Below are 24,719 nucleotides of genomic sequence, written 5' to 3' on the forward strand. Positions count from 1 at the left end.
CTTTTTGCTGGTCAAATTAGATCTGGTTAAGTTAATCACAAGTTACTTGTTATTATCCTCCACAGCACATCTGTTTACTGAGAGTTTTCTGTATATGCTGAGAACAGGGGAAAAAAATGGACCTGCAGGCTTTTTGTGTTAGTATAAAGGATTGACATATTTTTGAGGTTTTTGCTTGTACCATATGATACATAAAATAGGATTACAAATGGTGATTATAATGATCTAAACAGGCTCACTCTGTGATACACAGCAAACTCTATGATACCCACCTTCCTTTTTTTGTAAAAATATACCCCTAAGTCAAAGACTTTCTGGAGCATAAATGCCTAGAATCTTATTAAAATCTGATCTCATTAAGTACACCATCAGTATTAAAATAGTGTATCCTAAATCTCAGTCATTCAGAAATGATCTATGCCTGAAAAGATGAAATGAGAAACTTGCCAATTAGTATAAATGCCTTAGTGGAGTGGAAAGTGACTTCAAAGAAGTTGATTATATATTTGGGGTTTTTGATATATATCTTTTCTTTTTTTTCTGAAGTACTTCCAATTTGGAGATAACTTTTAAAATTCTTTTAGTGTAATATTGGAACACTTGCAGTTCCTTTATTATTTGTGTGCAAACCGAATGTAAGGGGAACATTTGAAACATTTGAAAATATTTTAAAACGATCTGTTTAGTTTTTAAAGATGAAGGGATCGAAAATGAAATGCAAACTCTTAGCCTGCTTGTGCTCGTCTGCTGCACCGCTGTTTTCTTTTATGTGCGCTGTGGGCCGATGTTTGATGCAGCATTTCATCACGTTACCCAAACCTTTTATTATGGCAAGCCTTAGTCTGAAAACATCACGTTTTGTGTCTGCGTCTGATCATCTCTTCTCACTTTTGCAAGCTGGTTGGGCCCATCAAACAGTGCTACAGTGTTCAGTAAACCTTGAATTCCCAACCTCCATCAAACTGGCAAGAAACAGAAGCCTCAAGTTCCGCACAGAAGGCTCCCTCCATCACATGAGGAGCATTCCAGTCTCAGGCTGCTTTAGTCCCATGGCAGATTATACCTAGGAGCAGCTGGCATTTCCAGCTTCGAGTCCTCCTTATTTGTGTTGCACAACATCTGGCAACCAAAAAAGTTTTAATAAAGAGTAGCATTAGTATAGAGAGTCACATGCTGCATAAGGGATATCTTGGAAAGAAAGCAAGTATTGTATCCTCTTGTATGCAACATCCGCATGCTGCGGCCTGGTTTTCCTGGTAACAGATGCAGCCTGTTTTTAAATTTCGGTTATTTCAGTGGGAAAAAAATTAATTAAACAATTTTTCCTAGTTTCCACAGAAATTTAAGCAACACTGAGGCTTGTTTTCGCCATTCTGCAAAGGACACTGAGTAATTCAGACTGAAACCTTTTGACGATGCCACTGCATACTGATGATGTCAGTAGGGTTCTTTATCACTGCTGAACATCCATTGTGATTTCTGATGGAGTGGGAGGCAAGGAAAGAGCAGTACATCAAAGCAGATGGTATATTGTTGTAACACCACGTGTATAAATATTGGTGCAGTGGTGGTAGTATCCGTATTACGTGCCAGCAAAAGTTTTTAAAAATCCACCTCAGAGCTGGAGGTCCAAAAACGTATGGTAAGGCAAAAAGGTCATCATTTAAATGGGGAGGGTTTCAGTGGGAAGTGGAGACGGGCCATAACTACAGTCTCGTGCTCTGCTGTGGGAGCAGGAGGAAGCCCAGATGTATGTAAAAAAAGCATAAGTGAGGGGGAAACAGGCTCTTTTCCATCTCGTGCTGTATCAAATTCCTCCCTCCTTAGCTTCTTTTAATCCTCCAGCATTTTTAGAAATTATTGCTTTATGAAAAATGTAAATGTAATTATATATAATGGGTATTTATTATAAACTTACACATAATTATGTAGTTTTCAAAGATGGGATAAAAGGCATTACTGAAACAAGAAAACACTTTTCTGTCACCTCTAATAATGTTTTCCACATCCCTCCATTTCAAAACAGAAGTGATTGGGATCAGCACAAGGAAGCTGTTCATACTGGTTCCCAGCTGTGGATGTGTCAGTGGGGATAAATTTCATGTCCTTGAATATTACCCATTCTTGAGTACAAATTTGCTCACACCTTAAGTTCTGCTTTGCCAGAAACAAAGCTTTCCAAGGTGTTTATCTTCTCCTTCAGTGAGGTTTTGAGGTTTTGCAAAGTGTTTGTACAAGGAGGTTTAAGGGCCCGTGTGACTAAATAAAAATAGCCCCAGCTGTTAAATGGCAGTTTGCTTTCCTTTTGGAGGAGCAGAGGTCAGGGATATACATTTATTTTCTTAATCTGTGCAGGTTTTCAGTGCCCTTTCAGTCCTGTTTCTGTCCGTGGGCCAGCTGGGTCATTAGTGGCTGATGGCTGAGGAGCAGAATTTGCCTTTCTGATCAGACTGGCTGCTGCACCTTGCAGGAACCTCCTGGAGCTGGAAAGGGGCAGATTGGAAGTCCAGCTGTTGTCCTTGGGTCACTTTTTTTTATAGTATGTTCCAAATCTGAGGAGGCTTTCATTCAGTTTGTAGTTGTGAGGCATATTAAATGCCATTTCCATCAGATTTATTTATCCCTCAGCCCAGAAAATTGGGAAGTATTCTGCTTTTTCCTTCAAACCATCATATTCAAGGTTTTATTGGAATTTTAATGAAGCATTTTTGTGTGGGTGTGTTTTCTAGAAAGGGGGGGGGGGGGGGGAACCTGTTTCCTTTTTTTTTTTTTTTAAATAAATTCATGTCACCCTAAAAGCTGTTTTTGCAGACAAACTACTTTTGCTTATTTGATTTTGTAAAAGATGTGTTTATTTGAATGCTGCATAGACCTTCTTGGGGACTTCCACAGAGTAAGACCCCCTGTGCTTTCTGTTAAATAATGGACTGTGAGAAAAGTTTAAATAAAATACCTTTGGGCATACTAAATGACAAACTTCTCCAAACGTACTTTATGAGAGACTTGCAGCCCAATCTCCTAAAAGAAGCACTTGCAATCTGGCTTTATAGCTGATACACAACTAGCTGGCAGACAAAAACCTAGCCAGGATTTCAATTTACAACTTATGATACACAGGGTTCTTTCTTCCTTGCAATGCTTTAAACTGAAATTGAATTTTAAATTAACTTGACACTGTGCTGTTTTCAAGTCAGATAAATAACTGTGTTCCTTTTCGGTCCGTTCATAATATATTTGATATCTTACTATGAAAGTATTTCCTGAATTGATATTAATATTACACATTTACCTGTCCTTTTTTCTTTAAGGAAAAAAAAAAAAGTGAAACATAGTTGTGTAGCTGTAAGAAGTATTGTTCGCACTTTGACAATTACATGGTTTTGTAGTTTTGGAATTTTCCAGTTTTATTTCTGTTTCTCACTGTAAAAACTTGTGGTTTATTTCTGTGGTTTTTCACATAACTTTGATCAAACAGTGGCCTTCAGAGTTACATTCTTTGAGCTACCATGCATGTAGGTAACTTCCAATTTAGTTCATCACAGGGCCACATTCTTCAGTACCATATTTACACCTTCACAGTGTTAGTGAATCACTGTCTCAAGCTCCCAGACTATCAGTTTGGGGTGGTTTTTTTATATTTTTGAGTGTTTGTGGTTTTTTAAAGCTGTTAAAGCCACGCTGTACAGGTGTAAGCACTTGTATAACATCAAGTATTTATGAATATGGTCAGTGGTGTCTTAATCTGATACCTGATAGCATCTTTTTTACACTTGATAGATGATGACACTAGGAAAACTTATAAAAGGGCTGCCAAAAAATAATAAAATTATACCTAAGTATTTTTAAAGAAAAGTAAATAAATTCCTATGTTTCTGAATGTGTATGTATAGTGGAAAGGAAGAATTTTACAATTGAATTGTCTTGTGGTGGTTTGTTGTTGGGGTTTTTTTTTTGCTAATTCTCACACTCATAAATGAACAAAACTTTCTCATAAAACTGTATCTGGAAGAGCTTATGCTGAAGGACATACAGTGGCATAATTTACCATGTTGGCATTCTGGGCAAAATGTATTTCTTCTGTCTGAGTAAAAAATGTGGCTACTGCCATGGGTCCTTATGTGTAACTTGTAATAAGGTATCAGAGTACATTCCTCCCTCCCTTCTCCACCAGGAAGGTGTCCTCCAAACAGCTCCCATTTTATACCATCTGGCTTTCTGCAAGGCGTTAGCATTCCAGGAGGGGTTTCCACCAGACTTTAACAGTGGTCAGGTCCAGCAAAAGGAAAAATTACCAAACATTTCCCCTCATAGGCTTAGGACTAGAATTGTAACTAGGGGCTTTGGGGAGTGTATTAAAGACCACTGCACTCCTTGCCCTCTCTTTCCCTATTCCCTTGCTAGCCAATACCAGTATGACCCAAAAGCCTGACTCTGTTTTTATTACCAAACACAATGAAAAAATATTTGGAATATTTCATTTCTGTGAGTGTATTAATGAAGGAGAAAAAAAAATACCTCTACCTTAAACAGGACAAGAAGTTATGCAGACCTGCCTGACACAGCCAGAAATTCTCTTGGGCAAAGGAATGCCACATGAAATTGGAAAGTTCTTCTTTGGTCAAATAAGTGAAATACTAGAGCCTTAGTTCGGTTGCTTTTCACTGTCTTACAGTCTGGTCATCTCTTCACTCCTCTCCCTTTCACCCACCACTCCTCTGAGGTATTCAAATGGGAAAAACTTTCTTTCAAAGGTATTTACACAAAGACGGCATTTGGCAGAAGGTGAGATTTCTTCTGATCAAAAGCATCTTGGTGTGCTCTGATCTTTCCCCAGAACTTAGCTAAATGTGCAGAAAAAGGACTCTTGCTCAGTATCCTTTGCAGTTAGGGAACCTTTTGGTGGACGTTGTCATTGCACATTCTAGGGGCGTGCGCCTGTGCATATCTAGGCATATTTGTTTCAGTACTCTGTCAGGATGGATGCCAAAGAGATTAAACTGCATCTTTCATCCTGGGGAGAAGAGAGCCTAAATGGGTTTATCATGGGGTTTTCATTCACCCTGTCATTTCTCCCTTCTTTATAGTTCGTTGCTAGACTTCTAATTTTTCCCGACAGCAGCGCACACCCCTGCAGCTGGCCCTGCATGATTCCCTCCTCCTAGACTGACACAAGAGTGGATGCATAAATCTCCTGCCGTCAGGGTGCCTCCTGTAGCAGGCACTGCCCCCTCTCCCCCCTGGAAGAAGATTTGTCCCCTCCACAGCACTCTCATTTACCACCTACTAGTTTTGCCTGCTGAGCCAAGATGCTGCCCGTGACCGTTATCCAGCCTATGCTAAACATCAGGAAATGGTTCTTTTCTTACAAAAATACATCCTTTTTTTTCTTTTGTTCTCCTAATGACAATTATTTGTGGAAATTGGAATGCCTTTGAAATTTCTCTTTGACACAAACATTACACTGTACAGCAACCAGCTCCTATGAAAAGCAAGAACTGAGTGATTGTTTGAATTAGGAGCTGGAGGATGAGAAGAACTGTCAAGAACAAGAATTTTGACAGAAATACAGGTCTTTAGGAGGCCTTCAGTTGGAGATCCCCATGTTCTCTGAGGCGCCGTATTAATTCAAAATTATTGCTTTGAACCATAAGGTAAGCGCTCAGTGCTGTCAAAGCCAGGGCTTCCTAGCTCATGAACTCATCCAGTGCATTGGCAGTTTATAAATCAGACAGGACTTGTGGACTGTTTACAAAGTATTGTTTGAAAATCTCTTCCTTAGCTCTCCATCCTCACTCATAGCAGTGGAATATAACAGCTTGCTAAAAATCAATGCAAGGATAGTTTAAAAGGCAGCACTCACTGTTTCTGTCCTGAAAATGAAAGCAGGCACAGGATGAACGTGCAGCGTACGGGAAAAGCTTTGTCATCCTTTACCAGCACTGAAGGGACAGGTAAAGGCCAGCCTCTCTTCTAAGAGTCTCTTCCACAAAATACTAGATTTCTCAAATAGCTCTTTGGTGTTAGCAACCTGCTGATAGTCTGATGTGCGTAGTTGCTTTGAGAATTAAATGAGTTTTTTCTTCAGCTACAAATATTCGGCTGTTTTGTCTGCTGCTGTCCTTATGATGATTCATATTGCAGTTAGTTTAAAGAGGCGGATAAACTACAATTGTTTATATACAAACAGAATATGGCATTGGCTGCCAGAAACTAATCTTGCTAATATTTGGCTTGCTAGGTTGCCTCATGTTTCACATTTTGGCTATCAGAGAGAGCTAGCTTAAAATTAATTGAAAAGAGCTAGTAGTATTTTCTCCTCTGTAAATGCTGGCAATTGATTATACAATGTCAGAGGTGTTAGCAGTGTCAGCGACCTTCATCTAGCCAGCTGGAATAATGGGCAAGATTTGCTTTAAGACACGCTGCATTTGGCTGACAGGTTTTGTTGCATCTGCAGCCAACTCTGTATCATTAACAAGGAAAAAAGGGTGGATGGAGGAGAGTAGCTTGTAAATGTAACAGTGCTCACTTCACTAAATTTACTTGAAAAATGATCGGGTTTTTGTGTCCAATGCCATTTTGTGCTCTTCATGATCCCCTAATTAAGCACAGAGGATTGTGGATCCAGGCTTTGATTTGAACCGTGTTGGTTGTCCTCCTTCTAGAGGAGTGAACAAAACTTCCTCTCTCTGCTGCTGGAAGCTAACTCGTGAACGAATTTCAATTCCATGCCTTGGTTACTACACATTATTAGGAATCCCACTCTCGTGGGACTTCATGTGCAGAACCGCATCCTTGCAGCAGACCTGCTTGCCAGCTGCGCATCAGTACAGCTATTCCCAGGGTGTTTAAATTTGACTTTGCATCTCAACTATTCCCACTTAATACAATAAGCTTTGAGGTAAACTATGGGGGTATTGGAAAAAAAAGTCCTCTGTGTCTAACAGTCTCTTTAGACTGTTTGAGGCTAAGGCTCAGCTCTAAAACTGATACTGTCTCTTTATTTGAAATAGTTTTATTAGAATAAAGCAGTACCTGTGATTCTTGAAAAACAAAGGAAGAAAGAACGTGTGTATCCCCTTGCTTCGTAGACCTATGTGAGTGGTTTTCTGAGGGGATTACCGCTTTCTTGCCTCTGTGTTCCCTTGCAGCAGTAGCAGTGATAGAGTGATGGCCGATGTGCTGGTTGGGATTTGGAGAGAGGGTATCTGCAGTTCTTGGAGAAGAGAGAAGGCAGAGGAGGACAGAGATGATGGGAGTGTTAGACTTTGAAGACCAAGAGAAATTTTGGACTTGAGGAGAACTTTCCAACCTTACATGGCGTTCCTTCGCCTTAATGATTAAAAACTATGTTTACTTTTTTTTTCAGTATCCTGTCTTTATGATGCTTTAGGACTGGAATTCTTGCACTTTATTCCTGGATATCTCATGTATTAAATAATGTCTCTATTTCTCTCTAATGAGAGGAAGTACACAGAGAAACAGAAAGAGATCTTTCTGCATTACAGAAGTTTTTCTTGGGTTTAGTATTAATCAAGAAACACAGATATGCTTAATGATTTTGGAGGGAAAAAATCCTAAGAAAGTCTGTCTTCTGAGAGAGACTCTTTGAAAAGTCAGTAAACCTGCCAGCCAGCCAGCTAAAAGTTTCGGCTCATGGACATGATGGAGGCAGCCAGAGCTCAGGGCTGGGAGCTGGCTGCGGGATGCTTCAAGAGAGATGGAGGCTTGTGTGTGACCTTTTCCCTTAGTGGAGAAAGGAGGCATTACTGGGAGGGCTGTGGTGGCAGGGAGAGGTGTGCATGCAAGGGGTCCCACTGCTTTTGCTGCAGATGGATCTGACAGCTGCATGTGACACAAAAGCTCAGGCTGATTTTAAAAATAGTGTCCTGACTTCAGAATCACAGGTAGAAAATGTATTACTGTAAAGCTGGTGGTTCCTCTACAGTAAATACCAACAGCTTAGGGTCTTTTTTTCTGCCAAGCCCTTCCTTAGCATTACCTAACAGAGGACTTAAGATGCATTCTCTTAGTTTTCTTTCCAGGGTATTTTACCTAATTGTGTTAAATCCTTTCAATCTGTGACATGTGAAAAGATGCTTCTGTTAATTTAAGGTTAAAAGTACCTGTTAAAGAGTTTTCATATGTAAAATGCTTATAGATTTGAACTACTGAAAGACTTCATGTTGGAAAACATGCATACAGTAAAAATGGTGGTAAACATGAAAAAAGGGTTGGGTTGTATTACTGAGAGGTACAAACAAGTCTTTGTTCCCTTTGGAATAAATCATAGGATAACTTACATTGGAAGGGACCACTGGAGGTCATATAGCCCAACACCTTGCTCAGATCAGGGCCAGTGAGATCAGGTTGCTGGGAACATATGAAGTATTTAGTAGTCCACATAGCTCAAAACTTAAATGTATGATGGTGAGTTTCCTGGGATTTTTGAAAGGGAAAAAATTGAATTGTAATATGTCTCCTTTGTCTTCACCTTTCAGAAGGGGGGGGGGGGGGGGGGGGGAAGAGGGAGGCTGAGGAAAGAAGTTCTTTACTATGCATTTCCTTTTATTTTTAGATGGAAATAAAAATTTTATCAGGCTAAACCATACTTGCCATACTCAATTATCCCCCAGAAAGTTGAAATAAGTATAGATGTAGGCTTTTTAAGAATATGCCCCTAGAAGTAAAGTTCTGAAGGGAAACTGCAAGGTGACATTGCTTTTGAAAATTGAGCCTTAATAAATGGCTTCATTTAGGCATCCATCCTTGAAAATGGATGGTGAACTATGTAAGGGTTGGGAGGAAAAGGGGAAAAAAGGAGATGCAAGAGAATGGTACTAGGTGAAAGTACAAGGTAATTTAAGACCTTGGTTAATGCCTCTATTTGAAATTAGCACTGGTTGATTTGGTCACCCAACCACTGGCAGCTCAAAGTCAATTCTTACTATAAAGTGCTCTTGCCACAGATGGAGCTTGAGTAAGCTTGTTATGAGTCTACTATTATCTTCTAGAAAAGTGGTCCCTCCAAGGCAGAGTTAGGATGCTTTGTAAATAGCTTTCTAGTGTTTTGCGTGTCCGCAAGACCTTTTAAGTTGAGAGGGCACCTGTAGTAAAGAAAAACAGAGAACCATGCTTATTGATAATGACAGCTGTAATTAGTTTCCCCTTTTATAAGGCTGTGTTGAATCTCCAGCAGTCAGACAGTGTAAACATCCATCGCTGGGTCTCGAATGTGAAATGTTGCATCAGTCCTGTGCTGAGGATGCTGAGAGCCTGTCCTGTTGTTCCAGGTGAGAAGAGCAAGGGAACAGCCCAGGGCTCCATTCTGGGGCTTGCCTGGTACCCGCTGGAGCACAGCTGAACAAGACTAAACACTGACACTGCCTCATCTCCTCCTGAAGTCCCAGCAGAAGTTGGTTTCTCTCTCCCAAGCCGCAGTGTGCACGCAGACTTCTCATGTGAAATTTTTGTTTTCAGGTAAGCTCGCTTTTACCTTTATATAATGCATTGGAGTTTTTTAAATGGGAAATTATATTCTGTTTTTCTAGACAAATTTGTTGCTATTCATCAAGACTTTGAGATGTTGCTGGAGCATATAATAAATGTTTATTACTACTAATGGAGACAAAACTTCTAGGAGCCAGTCTTTCAAGAGGCATTAAAAATTAGCAAATAAATAAATAAAAAAAAAAAAAACCTGAACAGCTTGGCAGAGGTTTTGTATTCATAAACCTATTTATAGATGGTGTGCTGGGTAGAAGAGCAGGTTTGCGTCTCTGCCAGCAAGATGCTCCAGCCTACTGCTGTGCTAGTGCTTGCCCTAATTTTGCACTTACATTCTGAGTCTCCCAGGGGAATGCTGAGCAGATGTGTGATTGACCTGTATCTTGAAGGTGCACGTGTTTGACTGCGTCTCTGAGGATGATCGGAGAGATTCGATCAACTTCTTTATCAGGACCTGTTCACATTGATTAGCACATGTTGACTTGACAGGCTTCTCCGAAACCAGCTTGTAAAACCTCCTTCAAACTAAGAATTTTCGTTATCCTCAAGTGGCCAAAGAGTCCTGAAGCAAAGATTGACAGGGTGGCACAGACATGGCTCTGAGTCTGTTCTTTAGCTGCAAAGTGGTTTAAGACTGTTTTGGCAGCTTGCTTGGTGCTGGCGACGCTCCTGGAAGTGCTGCTGTTGGGAGCTGCCAGGTTCCAGCCTGGCGTGAGCCTGGAGGGGAAGGCAAGGCGTTTCGCTGGGATTGCCTGTGCTGTCTTTATCTCAGCTATCGGTAATAATTGTCCATAGACTGTCCTTTTTGGAAGATAGCACTTAGCCTTTCCAGCAAGAGAAATATGTCTCCAGTCCAACACCAAAGAGAAATTAAACAGTGGGAAAGGAAAATAAAATATACAGAGGCAAGTTAAGGAAACAGGTGTATTCTAGCGTTTAGCTAGTATCTGGCTGCATGCCAGTTTGGGAGCGTTTTTGTTTAGGTGTTGGTTTTGGGGAGGTTTTTTTGGATGCCTCTGTGTGTTACATTTTAATTCCCCTTAAAAACTAATGGGAAAAGGAGGGGTCAAAATACATTTTTATATGCATGTGAGCTGCAGAATGAATAAAAGTGAAGACAGCTGTTCTAAAACAAAACAGCACATTCTGCCTTCATACATTCATTTACGTATCTAAAATCAAGATTTTTTTGAAATTAGGAAAAAGCATGAAAATAGCCACTATTTAAGCTTATTCAGATATACTCATCAGGGAAAATGAGTATCACTAAGGAGCAAAGGTGGGTCCTATGGGGGATGTGAAAGTAAAGGTGGACTCATTGAAAGCAAGTAATAGCAGAGTAATTCTGCTGTGGAATTTTAAACCAGTTATGTGAGTAACACAGGATATGTTCTGAAAATAGCTAGAACCACTTTTTTTGTGGATATAGCTAACATGGTTTCAGAAAGCCTCTGCCCGTCGAGGATTAGCACTTCGCACCTGAGGCAGCGTGAGTGCTTGCGTGTTTGACTGTACATTGTTGCCTCACTGAAAGTTGGCTTTCCTTGATCTGCCTCTCCCATGGTGAATCTTCCAAAAAATGCACAAAGGTGTGTCTGATAATACCCAGTACCTCAGCTTGTTTCTGTGTCTGTCTGGAAAGTCTGATGTTTAAGAGGTGCCTGTTCTTAGATTTTGCAATGATTAAACGTTTTGATAAGTTGAATCAAGCTACATCAAACTTTTACTGAAATTAATGCAAGTTTCACGTAACTGGACTGATTAAAGGTAATATATCAAGAAGCCTTCACTGATGTAGTTGTTTCTTGAGCTCTGTTCCTTTGAAAGGAAGATTAGCGTGCTTGTGCTTTTTAATAAAATGAGCCAAGTACTAAAAATCCACTGTCAGCAGTTTGGCTTGAACACTGGAGTATGTGGCTCATTGATGCGCAGAACTTGGAGGATATTAACTGTGGGTATTAATTTTGTTTGTTCCTCTATCACAAAGAAAGTAGAAATGCTCATACAAGAGAGGAAAATAGTTTATGGAATTTTCAGCATTACCTTTTGTAGTATGTATTTATGAACTTCGATGCATAGTAGATATGAAGTGTTTCCTGGTGTTAGATATGTGTAAATAAGTATAAATCAGGGTTGGTTTTTTGGTTGTTTGAGGGGGTTTTTTGTATGTGTGTGTTGTTTTTTTTTTTTTTACAACCATTAAAACACCTACATGGTAGTGTTCAAAAAGAGAAACAAAAACTAAGATCTCCACTAAACTTTCTTTTCTTTCTAGGAGCTTTGCTCAAACTTCATTAATCTTCCAAGTTTTCCTTTTAAATGGGTGGCTAGTGTGGCATTTCTGCGAATTAATTTCACGTGAAGATTTTGTTTCTAAAGTTGTTCAAGTAAGCGTAGCTGCAAGTCTGATTCACTTGTGTGGCAATGAACTCTGCACATGTAAATCGCCCTTCTAATAAGTCCGTATTGTGCTAGAAGGTGTAATGGCTGCCATCAATCAGAGGGCTGGTAAAAGTTGTTCTCCCCCTCTCCCCCAGACTAAATGAGACAGCAATTAAATGCCCTTTTGTTGAGTGATAGCTGAGACAATGGAAATCAATGTCCAAAGCACAAACCAGAATGGCAAGTCTTAAGTATAAACTAAGCCATGTGTCCCAAGGGATTGGCATGTTGATTTACTTACAGCTGAGAGGGTATATGAAAGGAATAACTGGGAATGTAGACAGCAGGAGAAGCAGTAATGCTCCTTGGAGTGCAGCCAGGAGGGAATACTTGCTGGGAAGACTTCTCAGTGAGGCTGTGCTGCCATGATCTTGCCTCTGTGCAACCCAGGTTCAGCCAGCAGTACAGGTTTGATCCAGTACAGGCCCTGGCGTAAGATCATGATCAGAAAATACGATACCAAGTTCGTTTGTGGTATGTTTTTATGTTGGCTGCTCAAGAACAGGCAGTAGCTGATGTGGTATGAAGCTTACTGATACAAACGTAGCCTTTTAGCTTTTCTGAAAGTGCTTCAGCGAGCAGGGTGAGTTTATACTTGACCAGTGCTGTTATTGCAGTGGTTTAGATCCCTGGAAGAGAGCTTGCTGCATTATCAAGCTGCATTCTGAGAGCAACATCCCCCCCCTCTAAAAATGCCATCAGTTTGTTCCTGAGTGCTTTACAAGTGCAAGACTTACTCTTGCGTTTCTCCTAAATAAAACTGCACTGTAAAAGAGCCCTGTTTTCTCATCAATTTCATGTGGATTAAAACAATCCCTTGAGACCCTTAGTACTGGTTAAAAATTTTAACCAAAGGACATGCAGTCACTTAGGTGGCTGAATGTGTTTTGCCTGTCATCTTCACTCCAGACCTTCTCTGAAGCTCATTATGTCAATGGGACACTTCCTTTTGACTCCAGCTCACAATTCTGCCTTAGCTTTATTGCCTTGCTGAAAGGGCCTTAAGTTACTTGCATGCACAGGGCTGCATTGTCTCTAATCTGTGTGGGTTTTTTGTTTTTGTTGGGGGTGTTTTTTCTCCTTTTGTGCAAAACTGTCAATGCATTGAGAACAACAAGCTATTGCATTTACTAATATGTCATGCAGCTTATATGCCATTGACAGAAACTGGCTATACAATGCTTTGCAATAGCTCAGCGAAGCTGGAAGTCTTCTGCAAGTTTAAGGCTCCAAAGAAATGTTACAGTAAGAAATCATTTTATTTTTGTGCCTGAAAACTAATGCGCACAGGTGACCAGAGTAATCTGAAGTAATACTAGCATTTGACTAAAAGAATATACATCTGTTTAGAGAGTTCTGTACTGAATTTGTTCTGTGGAGTGCTGTATCTGTCCCAGCTCTTTTCAGGGCCCAAACAAAGGAAAACAAAACTAGCGGCATTAAGAAGTCGACAGAAATCAGCAGGAGTTAGGAATGGACTCATACAAAACCTTTCTGTTCCTTGTCCTTATTGCTGTCTTTTCCTTGTGTCCCCGTCAAGGAGACACTCTTTTTTCAAACTCATGTTCTACTGCACTCATATTTGGTCTTTGCTTTTAAAGTATTGACAGTTACTGTGAATGACACACTTCACAATCCCATTGTCTTCATATCAATTCAGGTGTTCACCTCTGATTTCAGCTCTGGTTCTAGCCTTGAATTGTACCTCACTTCTGCATCAGGTTCTTTATTAAGGTAAAGCAGAGACCTAAGGAACCAGCAGAGACCCTGCATGGGCATAGCAATACCGTGTTACCAGCCTGGGTATAATACTTTGAACCTTTCAATGAAGACCTTGGATTATTAAGGTGATCTTCACTATTACCAGTACTGGTACCTTTTCTTAAATATTAAAGCATTCTTAGCAATAAATATATAATAATAAAGTCTACAAATGTGGCCAAGATGATCACAGGCATAGGAGTGCAAAAGTCATTTGTGCTGTTTTATATTTAGTTATTCTGTGCGTACCTTCAAATAATTATGGATTAGGGTTTTTTAAGCATCTACTTCTATATTGCAAGCCTTCAGCAGTCCAATAAAGCAGAGCCATTGACTGCTATTTGATGTGTCCATTACCTCCTGCAAATGCTTTGGAATACAATGGGGTAGCATGCAGACTTCAGAGCTGTCATGACAGGTATTAAGAACGTGTCAAATCCCAGTGATGACTGATAACATATCTGTCATTTGTGATGGGATTATTAGGAAGAGGAAAGCCACTAGGAGAAAGATACTTTAGGGGGAAAAAAAGGAGGGGGAGGGAAAGATAGGAGGAGAGAGGATTTACTATTCTTCAGAGCTGCCTGGTTTAATTAAGCCTTGTCTAGTCCATAAACAAATCTATTAACTTTCTGAATGCATTGGCAGCTTACACACTTCAACGCTGCAGCAGTAGTTCCATGGAGTTTAGGTTTCTCTTTGGTGGATAGTTGCACTACAGGTATTGTGGCTATGATGGGCTTGACCAGAACATGGAAACAGCTAGTACAATAGTACTACATTTTTTTCTTTTGTTTCCAAATTGAAACTTTTAACAGAATGCTGTGGAAGAAAGAATTCAGCAGGCACATGAGAGGTTTTCTGCATGGAAACTCTTTACAGAACCGAGGAAGAACAGCCTGCCAGTGCAGGAGAACAGCCTGCCAGTGCCATTTGATTTGCATCTTTGGTTAGCAAAATGATGTGAAGCATTGCTTCTTTTTTTTTTTTTTTTAGTCTGAATGTATATCTTGTGTGAGTGTGGAAAGAAGGCTGAGCTTCATCTCACTTGTAAAACTAGGTTCTGCTGAATGGGTCCAGTGTGCCTAGTACACAAACTGATGCCTATCAGGCGTTTTAGGCTGAGCTGTAAACATGTCAAAGGTCTAAAACCAGTTAAATATTAAGACAAAAAAAGATGTTATTCTGTTGCCTTCTGATACTCAGTCAGTGCCAGGATAGAGCAGGTGGCCTGCATGCTTCTTGTCAGCATCTTTTTGGTGCAGGTATATCCCTGGAGTGGTTAACCAGCATAGCTATCACATATGGCCCCTACACACAGAGCTCAATTTGGGGGGTGGCGTATTAGATGTCAGAAGAGGGGGAGACTTGAAGTTCAGTGGGCTGAGACAACTATTCCTAGCTGTCATATGCTCCCTTAAATCATCTTTCAGTGGGATTCAGCAGCCTTTGCACAGAGACTCTTAACACTGTTTAGATTTTCCCTCTGTCCTTTATGCCAATTTATCTGTTGGGTTGTATGAAAAAGGACCTGGTCTTTATCCCTGTCCATTCCAGAGGCACAGCTAAGGTGGGCTTACCAGCTCTCTCAGGGGCCCCAGTCCATCAGGGAAGCAAAGGTAGTGGAGGTCAACCCAGTGGCCAAGTGGGCACTTGGCTACCACTGAACTGTTGCTGAAGGGCAGCTGTCATATTCGATGAGTCCAGCCAGGGTGGCTGCTGGCTTAGATAATGCATCTGGTGGCCATCCACACTGGTTGATGGCTCAGAGAGGAGCAGCTGCTCTGAAGGTAAGCAGGAGGCCAAAGCACAGTCTTGGGTTTGGGGAGCAAAGATGGAGAGCAGAGGGAGAGAAGACCTGTGTGAAGACCAAGCTGTAGCTGTCGTGGCACGGAGTGAACAATGATTGATGTTTAAATGATCAGTGGTGCATGAGAACCACGCAGTGGCCTAGCCAAAACCAAACACTGTTGGGTGGGTTTGGACCCCAATCCTCACAGTCACTGATGACAAATTAGCTGCACTAAGCTGCCCATGTCTGTCTTATGTCACACAGCACAGACAGTCCAAGCCCACCCCGCTCCTTCAAGGGGGCGAGCTCTCCTCTCGGGTGAGGTGACTGTGGCAGCCCTGCCATGGGGCATGGAGCACCAGCAGGGCAGGCAGTCAGCCTCTCAGCCCCAAAGAAGGACATGCCAGAGCACATGACAATGGCTGCATGGGTGCTGAGGGTGCAAGCACAGGCTGCGGGCTGTGGGGTGAGCTACGGCAGGGATGGCGATGGCACCCACCATGTGTGTGCTCCCGGTAGGATACCTCATGTGTACCATAGGGTAAGAGCATGCTCTGGGGCTGTTGTAGTACACCTGTGGGCTCATACCCTTGCCTACCTCATGGAAACTCACTTGCCTGCCTGGGCCCTTGGAAAGACCTTTGTATTTTTCTATCTCTACAGGCACCTTTAACCCACTCCCAAAGGCTGGCTGGGCAAAGACCAAAGAGCAATGTGAAGTGAGAACGCCAGGTTTTAAATGTGATGTATTGCAGCTTCATTCATTTCCCAAGGTAGCTTTCTCAAAGGCCTCGTGGCAACCATCCCAAAACCACCAGTGATTTGGGTACCTCAACCCAAAGCTGGTTTAGCTTAAGAGTTGTTAAAGGAGCCTGATAATTTTTTTTTATTAATTATTTTTTTCTTCCAGAAGCCAAACTCAGCATTTCTTCAGAGTAACTTGAACTGTGCACCCAGAAATCATTAATCATACTGTAAAATCTTGGCTTCAAGTTCCCCTTTTATGCGTAGGAGATTACCATATGGGTTGTTAATGTTTGTGTCTTGCCAGCTGGCAGTACCTTGGTTCATACCAATAAATATGGTTTCATAAAGAAGAAGGGCTGTGGAAAATGGTGCTGTAGTGAAGAGCCTTCCTCCGCTGGTCACAGGTTTGTTTTGGCCCCAGATAGATGCAACACAGATGTTCATGTATATTGATAAAGGACAGCCTACGGTATGTGACTTTGCTCTTCAGTGGCTACTCCTTCAGGAGGAGAAAACAGTGCAAACAGGGACTGCTGGCAGCACTCACAGCCTACTTCATTTTTTTTCCAGTGTTCTCACAGTCTTTCATCAACACCCATATTTAATAAACTTACTGGTGAATGGGTTTTCTGTCCCAAGAAAGGACTACAGTGAAGTGTATATGAGCTTGGAGTACTTCTCTGAGGTGAAGCTGTTCCTTCCCTGTGCTCACTCTCCCTTCCCCAGTTCACTGGATTTTGTCAGTTTAAAAGAAGAAATAGGAACACTTATATGGGGATTATTGCAGAAGTTGACTTGAGACTTAGTTATTTCTTTTTTTCATTTTGCTGTACGTGAGGTGTCCTGAGATAACACAGAAAATCATGAGGTTGAGGGAGTAGCCTCTGAAGATCATTGAACTTTTAATAAAATTCCTTTTAGGATCCAAAATCAACAATGCCCTGCATGGTCTCAGTTCTGTTTTACATGTTCTCACACTTAGCTGCAGTCCAGTTCTTGATTATTTTTTATTTTTTTATTTAGTGGTAGGATTAGAAGCATCCTTTGAAAACCAAGCCAAACCACCACTACCATCCAATTTAAATACACAAGAATATCTTTAACCTGAAAAAGAAAATGCTTTGTAAGTCCAGCTTTAGAGTTCATCACATATTTGAATGAAAACTGATTTCTATGTTTGTTTGGACAAAGTAAATTATTTCCAAAAACTGAAGAAGTCAGTGGTGGTGGTTACTCTTTGGGGGAGGGGAGCTGGAAGGCAAATGATTGCAAAATAACTTTTTGCTGATAACAAACAAAGCCCAATGGGAGCTTGCTCTTTTGAAAGTATGTAACTGCTGGCATGAGGATGTTTGTTAGAATATTTTTAGTGCTGAAAAAGGAAAGCAACATTCATTGGAGTTTTGGTAATCTTGAACAAAAACACATGTTAAGCTCCAGTTGCTCTGCTCTGGACAGTAGCATTACACTATGTAGGAAAGGGTTTTCTCGGCTAACAGGTTCCTCCTCTAAGCCTTTTATCCTGTATTTAGATGAGAGGGAGTGAGAGAAAGAGATGTTTGGTCATAAGGAGAATAGTGTCTTACAGGAGTATCTCTAATAAGGCTTCAGGGTGGTTGCAATTTGAAAGGTTGCAGCAAAGCTCAGGTAAAGCTAAAAAATCTGTACTCATTTTAATTGTGGTGTAAAGCATCAGTATTACCATATGAAGAGAATCAGTGACATCTTGACTTGCTTGGTGAATTAAGAATCTGTTCATGGTAGTGACCGTTAACTCACTGACATGATGATAAAGAGATTACAGGGTTCAGCTTCCCACTTACAAATAGCTGGTTGGTGCATGTGCTGTTCTGCTAGTCCCATCTCGATGTATAGAATCATGGAATCATTTAGGCTGAAAAAGACCTTTAAGATCATCCAGTCCAGCTGTTAACCCAGCACTGCCAAGTCCACCACTAAACCACGTCCCTAGTGCCACGCCTACATGTCTTAAATACCTCCAAGGACGGTGACTAAACCAGTTCCCTGGGCAGCCTGTTCCAATGCTTGACAACCCTTTCAGGGAAGAAATCTTTCCTAATATCCAATCTAAACCTCCCTGGCACAACTCAAGGCCATTTCCTCTTGTCCCATCACTTGTTACTTGGGTGAAGAGACTGACACCTACCCTGCTACAGCCTCCTTTTAGGTAGTTGTAGAAAGTGGTAAGGCCTCCCCTGACTCTCCTTTTCTCCAGGCTACTTTGGAGTCTTCACCAGCTTCGCTGCCCTTCTCTGGACACGCTGCAGCACTTTAACGTCTTCCTTGTACTGACAGGCCCAGAACTGAACACAGTATTCGAGGAGCAGCCTCACCAGTGACCAGTACAGGGGGACAATCACTTCCCTGGTCCTGCTGGCCACGCTGTTTCTGATACAAGCCCGGATGCTGTTGGCTGCCTTGGCCACCTGGGCACACTGCTGGCTCATGTTCAGCTGGCTGTCAACCAGCACCTCCAGGACCTTTTCCACTAGGCCACCTTTCCCTTTTTCCAGCCACTCTGCCCCAGCCTGTAGCGCTGCGTGGGGCTGGTGTGACCCAAGGGCAGGACCCGGCACTGAGCCTTGTTGAGCCTCATACAATTGGCCTCAGCCCATCGGCCCAGCCTGCCCAGACCCCTCTGCAGAGCCTGCCTGCCCTCAAGCACATCAACACGCCCCTGCCCAGCTTGGTGTCATCTGCAAACTTACTGAGGGTGCCCTCGGTCCCCTCATCCAGATCCTTGATAAAGGCATTAAACAGGGCTGGCCCCAGCACTGAGCCCTGGGGAACGGCACTTGTGACCGGCCACCAGCCAGATGTAACTCCATTCACCACCACTCTCCGGGCTCGGCCAGCCAGCCAGTTTTTCACCCAGGGGAGGACATGCCTCTTCAAGCCATAACGGCCAGCTTCTCCAGGAGAATGCTGTGGGAAATGGTGTCAAAGACTTTACTAGAGTCCAGGTAGACAACATCCACTGCCTTTCCCTCATCCACCGAGTGGGTCACCTTGTCCTAGAAGGAGATGAGGTTCAGTAAGGAGGGCCGCCTTTCGTGAACCCCTGCTGACTGGGCCTCATCGGCTGGTTGTCCTGTACATGCCACGTGATGGCACTCAGGGTGATTGGCTCCATAAACTTCCCCAGCACCAAGGTCAGGCTGACAGGCCTGTTCTTCCCTGGATCCTCCTGCTGGCCCTTCTCGTAGATGGGCGTCACATTTGCTAACCGCTCCTGGGACCTCCCTGGTTAGCCATGACCGCTGATAAATGATTGAAAGTAGCCTGGGGAATGCATCCGTGAGCTCCCTCAGTACCCTTGGGTGGGTCCCTTATGGGCCCATAGACTTGTGTGTGTCTAAGTGGTGTAGCAGGTCTTTAACCATTTCCCCGTGGATTAGGAGGGTTTCATTCTGCTCCTCATCCCTGTTCACCAGCTCAGGGGGCTGGGTACCCAGAGGACAACTGGTCTTGCTATTAAAGACTGAGGCAAGGAAGGCATTAAGTACCTCAGCCTTTTCCTCATCCTTTGTCACTGTGTTTCCCCCAACATACAGTAAAGGTTGAAGATTCTCCTTAGCCCTCCTTTTGTTGTTAATGTATTTATAGAAACACTTTTTATTGTTGCAGAACAGTCATAGAAAACATTTTTAATATTTTTAATGTGCTACCTGACAGCATGATCTCTATAGTATACAATTTTCTTTTTCTCTGACCTCTTACACGCCAGTTGTATTGGGAAAACATTAATTAAATGGGAACAATGTATTTATTGTGACTTGAAGTTTCTTTTATTGTGGTTGCTATTGTTCAGATTCCCAAACAGGAATGAAAGAGCCTGCTTAAAGATGCTCTCCAAGTGCTCTGTTTAAGGATGGCTCTTTGTTCATAATTGCCAAAAAGTAGCAGCAAACTATAAAAGGAAAAATTCCCTTCTTTGCTATTCCAGTCCCTTGAGTCTTGAGTCAAAACTGCTTATATTAATTCACTTCTAGATTTCGCTTAGTTTAATTTTAGCCTCGGTCACGGGCCTCCAGTGTGTTTTGTTCTCCTTTAAATGGACTATGCATCCCTTGCATCCCTTTGTAACACCTTGAAAAGATAATTTTTGCAGTGATACAAAGAAAGGTGAGGCCTTGTGGAAATTAAGTTGGAGTGTTATTATTATTACTAGTATTAGTATTATTTTACTTTTTCCCCATGGTATGCTACATTGACAAAGAATACCTCAGTGCCCTGAACAGAGACTAGTGTCTGTAGAAGTTATAGTGCTGGTAGTGGCCATCATCTAAGGATCATGAGGCAGATGGAACTGCTTAGAGACCGAGGATAAGATTTTGAGTTCAGAGTGCAGAAATTCGTGTCCCTCTGAAAAGGCTTGGAGCCCAGCTGCTTCTTACCTCCCTAAGGATGTAATTTGGCTTGACAGAATTGATTCTGTCTTCTTGTAAGCCCTGCTTCTCTTATAGCATATTACATGGTATGACACACAGCATCTTCAAATGGAATTCAAATAATTCTCTTTTCTGTCCTAAAAAACAAAAAACAGTTTTGTGTTAAGACAATATAGTTTCCAGAAAGTTTTATGCAGTCAAGCCCTACCCAGCAGAAATGTTACTGAAGTGCTCTATTAAATTCTTATCTATCCTGTTCCTACCTTCTTACTGTTCCTGCCTTTCTGTTACAGTGTTGTCTTCTGATGTGTCAGACTGATTGAGTATGTATCATGCAGAAAGCCAGTTTGCTTTTCTTAACTCTCCTGTCCAGCTGTAACCAGTTCCTCTGTCACCCTTCTACATATTCTCCTGCTATTTTTGAGCATTGCCATAGCATTTGTGTTACTCTTAGTGGTGAGTGAAATTCCCTCATTCCCTTTTCCTTAGAAACCTCTGGCTATGTGTGTTCATATGAAATGGAAATGTTGCCATAAGGTATGGGATGGATAGGACTGCGCCAAGAGAGATTTTGAGAACACCACCTCAAGCCTGCTAGTCCATAAAGAACTTAAATTACAAGATTTACAAATGGTGTGCTAATTGATCTGAGGAGCTGGATGCTGCCTGCCGCTTCAAAAAGTTGGGGGACCTGTTGAGATCCCACTAGCACCAGAGAAGGACCTGTACCCCGAAACACGGGGTGGGAGTAACTAAGCTGTTAGGGTAAGTGTAAATGTTGGGCAAGCTTTGCAGCTGCACTGCTCTGGCTCCCCTGCAGCCAGTCTTCAGCTGAGCTTTAAACGAGACTGCTTGGAGTTGGGTACTCACCTGTGTTGCAGTTGTGTATCCTGATAGCAGCTCAGGTACAGTCTCAGTATTCAATCTGTTACTCCAGACCTACAGGCTTTTAAGAATGTAACAGTATTGGCTATTTTCATGTGCCAGGGATCGTTAGCCCCATCCTTTTTTTGCCAGAATATCTATGAAAAAATGGAAATAGTTTTTTAATATAAGAATATAAACCTAATTCTTCTGTTGATGTCCCTGCTCATTGTTTATGTTCCTACATCTTCCCGGTGACAAGCATGCTGAATTTTGACTTTAGGCTTTGGAATATACGCAGTTTGGGAGAAGACTAATTGAATTCTTTCTATGTATGGTATACGGAATGCGGCAGTACTAGCCTGCAAATTGTTTAAAAGGCATTATATTGTTTAAAATATATTTCTTACCCTGCAGTTATCCATAAGGTCTGCTCTAGAGTCAGCCATCTGTATAGTTACTTATATTACTGCATGTTTCATGTCTGGCACTCAAAAAATGATGTTTATTCTTTTCTTCCTGATGTGAAAGCCATTCTCAGTCAATAAGCTGTCAAGCTACCCTTTTGTCATCATCACTGCCTAGTTGCGTTCGTTTGCATCAAGTCTCCTAAATCTTACCAGTCTAATGTGTTAAATTCTTTGACAAGAATGTTCCAGTTTTGGAGCACTAAGAGCTTTGCTTGTTTTTCTTCATGAATGGAATGAAATGTTTCTTGGTGAAAATGCAAATGCAGCATAAACTGAAAAATTTAGGCTTCCTTCGTAATTGGTAGTGGAAAAATGGGCACTTTTGGACTGTTATCCACCACAGCCCTTGAGCTCTTCACCTTGGAAAAGATTAATTGCATTCTCCCAGTGCCTGGTTTTCTTGGCTGATAAAGAGTTGGCTCACTGCGAAAGCTATTTCCACACTGTTGCTACAGAACTTTAGGAAAGATAGGCTTCAGCATTTCTGTTTCAGCAAGGACCTGTATCTCTTCTACTGTGTTGCCATTTAAAAATAAATAAAAAGGGTCCAAAAAGTATTTTGCTTGTGCCTCCAGTTCACATGGCAAAGTTGATCTGTGAGGTCCTCTCTCCAGCCCTCCCTTTCCCCCACATCTGGTTTGTTTTTTTTTTTCTTGGGGGCAGGCTTGGCTACAAAAAACTGCTTTAAAGTTTAAAGACTCAGACTGAAGCAGAATCTAGTGAAGCACTTCAAAAATAGCCTGTTTGTATCTCTTCCCTTAGAAGTATTGCACAGTAGTGCTGGGAAAGCTTTACCAAATTCATACATTAAACAGGTTATTCTTCTCTAACATTAGCTTTTTCTCTGCTATGCTTGGGGAGCTCAGTCTAGACTGACTTTTTGAGACTATGTTATATTTCACATTTTTGTACTTGTGATAAAGCAGAAAATAGGATGTGCTACTTAAGGTCAAAATTATTTTGATTTCTGCCTTCTGTGAGTTGTATTTAGGTCTGTGGGTGGCCTTCTGAAAAGTTGTTTGTCCTAGAGGTGCTCTCAAGCTTTGCACAGAAGGCAAGGATGGAAACTGTATAGGACAGTAACAATTTCTGTATCCGTAATATATTACAAAGGATTTTTCCCTCAATATCAGTGCAGTTGTCCACCTATGCTTAGTCTCACACAGCACTGCATACTTTTTTTTTTTATATGAAAGTACATGCTATTCTGCAGAATGCGCTAGGGAGTGATGTAGGCGTTAGGCTAAACCCCCATGTCCTCTCCATGAACCTGAGCTGCTGTGGGACATCAGCATGGGCAGGCAGAGCTGGCTGGGCAGAATAGCTGAGCCATCCTCATCCCTTCAATGCCAGGTCTGCTGCCACCCAGAGTGATGTGAGCTGACCTGGATAACTCTTACCAACCACAGTGCTCAAGGAGAATTACAGTAAAAAGAGATACTTTGATGGAGCAAAGAAATGACCTCATGGAAAAGTAACGTGTAGGGCTTCTGTGTGGCTCCCACCCCAGCTGTACTGGGTCAGGGTGGCAACTGCCAGGGAGCAGTGGTAGTATGGTACCACTCCAGCTACTCCTTGAAGAAAGAGCTTGTCCAAAGCCCCAGTGACATCTGAGTTTCAGCCCACTAACCAGGTTGGTGCTTGTGGTTTAATTCCTGCTATCATTGTATGGGATTTTCTTCTAGCCACTAAGTGTCCAGTTTTTGTCTCCATCACGTTGATTCACTGGCCTTTATGACAAAGTCAGTCCCTTGTGCAGTGTTTTCTTTTCAAAATGTATTTTCTTTTATTAGTTTGTGGATTTTCACAAAGTGAATTGATGTGCTTGGCTTTATATTGTTTATGATTGAACTTCATTAATTTTCTTTCGTAACTAAATACTCTTAGCCTTTTCAATTTTGTTTCATATGGAAGCTTTCCAGACCTGCATTGCATGTGTTTGATTTTAATTAATTATGCATCAACTATATATATAAAAATAAATAAAGCTAATATCTTTACTCATTTAGCACTGGAATGCACTTTTCCGAAGTGATAGGCCTATAATACATTATTTAAAGGGCTCTGACTCATGATGGCAGGCAGATTTTTTTGATACAGGGGAGAGAGTAGCAGAAGAAGTGAACTTTGATCTGTTGCTTTTCACTTCTGAAAGGAAACTGTTTCCTGGACCATCTGGATCCCTTCCTTCTCTCAGGCTCTTGCTGGATGCTGGATAAGGTGAGAAGTTTTGGCACCTCTGCATCCTGCAATGCAGCATCCCTGAAGGCAGGACGTTGTGGGGTGACAGCCACAGGGCTCTGCCCTGGAAGGGGGCGACAGGTCTGATGGGGTCTGTACCTGTACAACTTTCCCCTTGAGAGTCTCATTTAGCAGCTGGCTGGAGCGAATGGAAAAGTCTTTCCAAAGGCTGTCACTAATTCACTCACAAATTTGTATTTTGCACTTAAGCAGAGCAAAAAGGGAGCTATGTACCTGTATTTGAGACTAGTCTGTCTTGCTTGCGGCCTTTTTATCAGACTGTGAAGCTTTTCCTATACTGGTGCTCCCAGCCAGCCAGCCAGCTTGTTTCTCTGGAGGTGCAGGGCAGTGTTTCTGAACTTGCTCAATGGTCCCGTTCTCTTGAAGTGCTGGTGTCCAGTGGTCTTCCTTCCTCAAGCTTGGCAAATAGCCCTGCCATCAGGATCAGTGTGAGGAGTCCTTCAAAGCTATAAAAATGCCTAA

At 41.8% G+C, this 24,719-nt stretch overlaps 1 protein-coding gene across 3 annotated transcripts in view; it reads left to right on the top strand.

The window, feature by feature from the left end:
• Positions 1-24,719, top strand: part of PLXNB2 (plexin B2) — a 267,859-nt gene that overhangs the window by 72,953 nt on the left and 170,187 nt on the right. For all 3 annotated transcript variants that reach the window (XM_080393894.1, XM_080393896.1, XM_080393895.1), the window contains exon 3: positions 9,294-9,480. The gene's annotated coding sequence lies outside the window, so the exon portion shown is untranslated. The remainder of the gene's footprint in view (positions 1-9,293; positions 9,481-24,719) is intronic.

Source organism: Falco punctatus (genome assembly GCF_963210335.1).
Source record: "Falco punctatus genome assembly, chromosome: 6".
Taxonomy (NCBI): domain Eukaryota; kingdom Metazoa; phylum Chordata; class Aves; order Falconiformes; family Falconidae; genus Falco; species Falco punctatus.